The following is a 5,376-nucleotide window of genomic DNA, read 5'->3' as shown; positions in this document are numbered from 1 at the left end:
AGACAAAATGAGGGTAAAATGAGCCCATGCAATTAGCGAGAAGAATAGTACTAAGATTGCATGATGAGCTTCTGAGCGAATAACTGCGGAATTGAATAATACGATATACGTGATCTGTCCAGCCACTACTTATGTGTTATACTTTACTACTCGTATTGCACTCATGACTTGGTGTCTTTTCTTAATGAATTTTAACCGTCAAGCAATATTAGGTCTGTATGTGCGGTGAAATAAATATCCCGGGGGTAGGTTTAGAGATGTCAGTCCTTAACTGGGGCACATATCTCTGGAAAAGAACTTTTTCATCAATACTGGTATTGGTATTAGTATACGAAGTTTAACGCCCCAAAGTGACACAAGAGCTATGAGGGACGCCGAAGTAGAGAGCTCCGGGTTAATTTTGACCGCCTGAGATTCTTTAAAGTGCGTTGACATCGCACAGCACACGTGCATTTTTGCATTTAACCTTCGTCGAAATGCAACCACCGCGGCCGGGATTCGAGTCCGCAACCTTGAGATATTTTCGCCAATACTGCATATAAGTTTATCGAACATTGTCTATGATTGCTTATCTTTGCTAGCCAATATTTAGCTCTTGCGAACATTGGCCGAGTACTGCGCTGATCATTTGTTGAAGCGTCTCCAGAAGCCTCCGGTATCTCTGATAGCACTGCTTGGAAATTGAGAAACAGTACTTCATCTCGTTTGCTTTTCCTGTCAGACGATAGATGGCGCCACGGCTGACAGGCCGGACATATCTCACGTTTCTCTTATGTCATGGGCGCCAAACAAACAAACAAATACAATGATGCGAATGGTTCCGGAGCAGTAAAACGCTTCCTCGAAGAGCATGCCCTCCTACTCGAAGCACTGCTCATGTTGCTTCCTGTTTTGCTCCAGTCTTCCTTCTTGTCATGCTTGTCGTACTTGCTCTTCTTGTTGTTGCTTCGGTAAGATGTGTATCGCCAGTCTGTAGATAGCAGCCCTTCACGTAAGCGGAAAGAGAGTCTATGACGTCGTTTCCTGTTTACGGCTCTCCCATGACTGCCGGAACGTTGCAACCCCAAGGCAACACGTAAGTCCTGCTACTCTTGTTTCTTCTCTGTTGTGCCTGCCCAGTGTAGTCGCTACAGAGGTGAAAGAAGACATGAAACACGTCTGAAAGGCGCACTTATCGCAACTGTTGCAGAAGTGATGCTTTCGAAAGCATCTATATTTCCCTGCAGTTCCAATGGTAGTGTCTCAATGCTAGATCGTTGGACCGTTCTAAACATGTGGGGAAAGACGACACAGCCATTTTGTATGTGCTATCCAACGGCTCATTTCAACTGTCTGGCGTTCGTTGTTGCGACGTTGCAGAGCGGCTGCGATCTTCGTGGCAAATGGCGAGGCCGCAGCGCACATGACTTGAGATGCCTCTGTGGCGCAGCACAAAACTCTTGTGACCATCATATAGGTTCCTCTCGCCCTGTATGGACCGAAAAATTCTCTATAAAAATTCTCCAGCCGATATAACCCTCCTCTTGGCGCAAAGGGAGCGCCTCCGGCGCCGCACACGTGCTCTGGTCTCCCCATGTGCAGAGAGAGAGAGATAAAACTTTATTGAGGTCTCTTAAGAGATTGGCGGTTCGGTCTTCGTCTTCATCGCTGTCGACGCTTGACCTCTATCAGCAAGGTTGGGCCCCTATTCCAGGGCTTCACTGAGCCTAGCTGCTTCGCTTGCGTGCTGCACTAGTGCCCTCTGGGCAGTGAGCTCGCAGCTGGTGAGCAGGCTCTCCCAATGCTCCGCACTCAGGGTTTTGTGTTGGTGGAATGCGTGGTTGCGTTCGCACTCCCAGGTAATATGGTATAGCGTGGGGGTTGCCCCACGCCACTGGCATGTGTCCCTGACTGGTGTAGGATACATTGTAGGAAGTGTAAGTTAAAGAAAGCTCCCGTTTGCAGCCTCCGCCAACTAGCTGCTTCTTGCTGTGTTAGAGACTTATGCGGAGGAGAGTATCTAATCCTACTTCCTCTGTGAAAATTCAATATCTCCGAATATCCGATCTCAACGGTATAGTGGTGACCCAGGATTTGTGGCTGCTCAGCTCGGTATGTTAAGAGCTGAGCACCCATGTGCAGAGACCAACGCCCACGATGTTACCCGTGCTCAGAGGATCCGAATTAGTGTGGCCCTCGCTCCGGCTGTCACTCGGAAATGGCCTCACTTCCGAAGCTTATTTCCTCACCCAGGGCGTCCAGAGCACGTTTTTTGAGAAGTCGAAGCCGACATTAGCGACCTACTATTGGTCCGCCTAACAATGATACCAACTGTAATCTGGCACCTGGTAGCAGCGGGTCGTATTATGTGGCTTGGACACATTGTCCTCATCATCAACTGAACTTCATTTTTTCAGCAAACTTCTATTCATTGATACAATATCTATGTTAAGCCTTGAGAGATTAACCAGGGCTAAAAAGAAAATTCCGCGTTTCAAATGCATGTACCGTGAACTTGTGCTATAAGAGTTGTTGAATGTGAAAGGAGACGAAAAGCGTATTTTTTTGTGTGTGGGCCTAGTGTATGCATTCATTAAAACGACTTGTGGGTTAAAGAAACTTTGTTTGTTGTTTTGAGTAAACGGTGACAAACACTTACTCTACCGTACCAACTAGCCTAACAATGAACACTCTTGTCTCCCTGCGTTCACGAACAAAGCTTAAAGGGGATGAGATGCTCGAATTTGCTAGATCATGGGACCGATTATCCAGAACAGCAAGCCAGCAGAGGGGATGAGAAACACAACATTCTATGCAGTAGCTGCACCAACCTAACCTGCATCACTTAGCCCCTTCCCTTCAGTATGTCATGTGGAAATTGTGGAAAAAAAAGAAAATATCGCAACACCTTTTGTTTCTTCCAGGAAGCAAATATAGGACCACGGAGTAGAGGCAGGTGAAATATCTTTAGTTATGACCGCAGCACACAGGTGGCAGCGTACTGATAAGCAAACGACTGAAACAACTGCTGTATTGTTCTCCTATTTTCGTACTCAGAAAAAAACTTTCAACGAACAAGCAAGATAGCGCCCTTTGGTCCCAATCTCGGCTCTGCAGCTCGCGCAGTACGCGCACAACGCGAAAATTTTGGTGGCTGGAGACGATAAAAAAAATAAAGAAATTTGGGGAATTTTAAAGCAGTATTCTCGCAAGGTTGAGTCTAGTGTTTTTTACCTTCTGCAGCGATTCAAGCTAAAGCGGGGGGAAATGACCAAAAGCCACATTCGATCAATATAATACATGCAAGGAAGGCTCTTTACAAAGCGTGAAAGATTAAATGTTCTTCGTTTGGACTTTCATGACACAGACTTGTTCTCAACTTTTTTGCCGTCGGTATTCACCTCTGTACTCAGTGCTGTAAGACGAAGTAAGAGGAGAGACGGACGTTGGTATGGTTGAGAGCTTGTCGAGTGGCCCGCCCAAACTGACATCAAGCAATGAATATTATTAACGTAGTCCTTCAATACGTTGAAGGACACGATATTGATCATAGGTTACCGCTGCTTTTCCGCAACGAAAGTTAGAAGTGACAGTAAAAGATTTGGAAGAGAAAGAAGAGACGGAATTTCACCAAAGTAATGAAAAAGATCTCACTTTTCGCCGCTCCAGCGGCCTCCGTCTTGCACTCGCCGAGTGTCGTTCATGAACGATCCGGAACTTCTTGCACTGCGGCATTTAAAACGCTCAAAAGTGTTATTTGAATATTAAAACCTGTCTCAGAAGTTAGTATCAGTTCTCAGTCACAACGCTAGTGCTGCTGCAATATCGTTATATAATAAGGGACTAATTACATATTGGCCTCCGCCTAAGCGCAGACATAAGGCTACAAAGGAAAGCTATAAATCTTCCACAGAAACTTCACAGGAGCAACTCTATCCCAGCAAACTTTTTAATCTCATCCGCCCACCTAACCTTCTGCCGTCTCCTGCTACGCTTGCCTTCTCTTGAAATCCACTCCGTTATCCTTAAGAACCATAGGTTACCTTGTCTTCGCATTACATGGCCTGCCCACGCCCTTTTCATTTCTTCGTCTTCATTTCGACTATAGGATGTCATTTCCCGACATTATTTCCCTCACCCACTCTGTCCTCTTCCTCTATGTTAACGTTACACCTATCATTTTCTTGAAGGATATTGGTAAACTGCCATCTATGATCTGAGAGAACCTGCTAAAAGCGCTACATCTCATTCTCATTTTTCTGGCGCTTTCACAAAAGTGAGTCAAGTTCAAGTCGTTCTACTTTCTTTCATTTTCACAGGTACTCTATACGCAGCCCTTGTCAGAACTGCTGAATGAGATTCACAGACACATAGAATTAATACAAATGCGTTGAAATGAATTCAGACAGATTGTTATTCAAACTATATTTAGCCACTGTAAGCGTAGCTCCAAGCGGCATATGTGACAGTTTCTGTTCGTTTTGATTTCCCACTGCAGTATTCTTTATGGTACGTTTTACCGGCAATTGATGAGCGCAGGAATTAAGAAATGTACAGTAGGCAAACTAATCTGCATTGATTTTTTTTCCCTCCGCGAGATAGGAAGAAATAACGACATCTCCGAGGTCACACACATTATTCTGACAAACGTAGCCGTTTACAGCCTCTAAGCCTGCACATGGCTTTATATTTACCTAAAAAAGATCGGACGCATAGTGCCTCATGTAATATTTCAAAACACTTTCGTATCCACGTACTTTCGACCATTAGCGTACGCCGCTGACTTGTGGGTCGCAACTCTGATAGCTCTCCGTCGGCTCAGCACCAGCTGCCATCGACAACGACCAATGGGCACACAGCGAAAGTCCATCGGCAAAAGCGTAGCTACACGACGACTGCCTTTGCGTAGTGTGCCATTAGGGCTGCCTCCCTTGCCGCAATCCTTGAAGCCCATTATTGAAGGTCTAATAGCTGCTCGGAGCAAGATGATAGAATTACTACCCCGTGTTTAGCAGGCAGTGCCATGCAATTTTATCTGACTTGTGGAGATGGTAGGGCTTGCTTTCGACAAATTTAGCGACCCGACTAGAGGTCTCCTGGCGTAAATAAGATTGATGGAATCTGGCGCCAGCTATCAGAGATTAGGCAGGCTATTTTGTAACTTTGAAGTTTTTCACGCAACGTTGTTTACTCGAACCTAGTAGTACCCTTTAACTATGCTTTTGTCGAATGGTCAGGGGCATCCTAGCATTGCAACGTAGTGTCGCGATAGGATCACCCACAAGCGCACACGCCATCGCTGTAATGGACTTCCAATCACGTTATGCAGGCGTATAATATGATAAAACCGAATGGAATGACATCAAAGCATTCAAGGTCAGCGGCTTGGTGTTGAAA

Source organism: Amblyomma americanum, chromosome 2, assembly GCF_052857255.1.
Source record: "Amblyomma americanum isolate KBUSLIRL-KWMA chromosome 2, ASM5285725v1, whole genome shotgun sequence".
Classification (NCBI taxonomy): domain Eukaryota; kingdom Metazoa; phylum Arthropoda; class Arachnida; order Ixodida; family Ixodidae; genus Amblyomma; species Amblyomma americanum.
Note: the sequence above shows the minus strand (reverse complement) of the source record.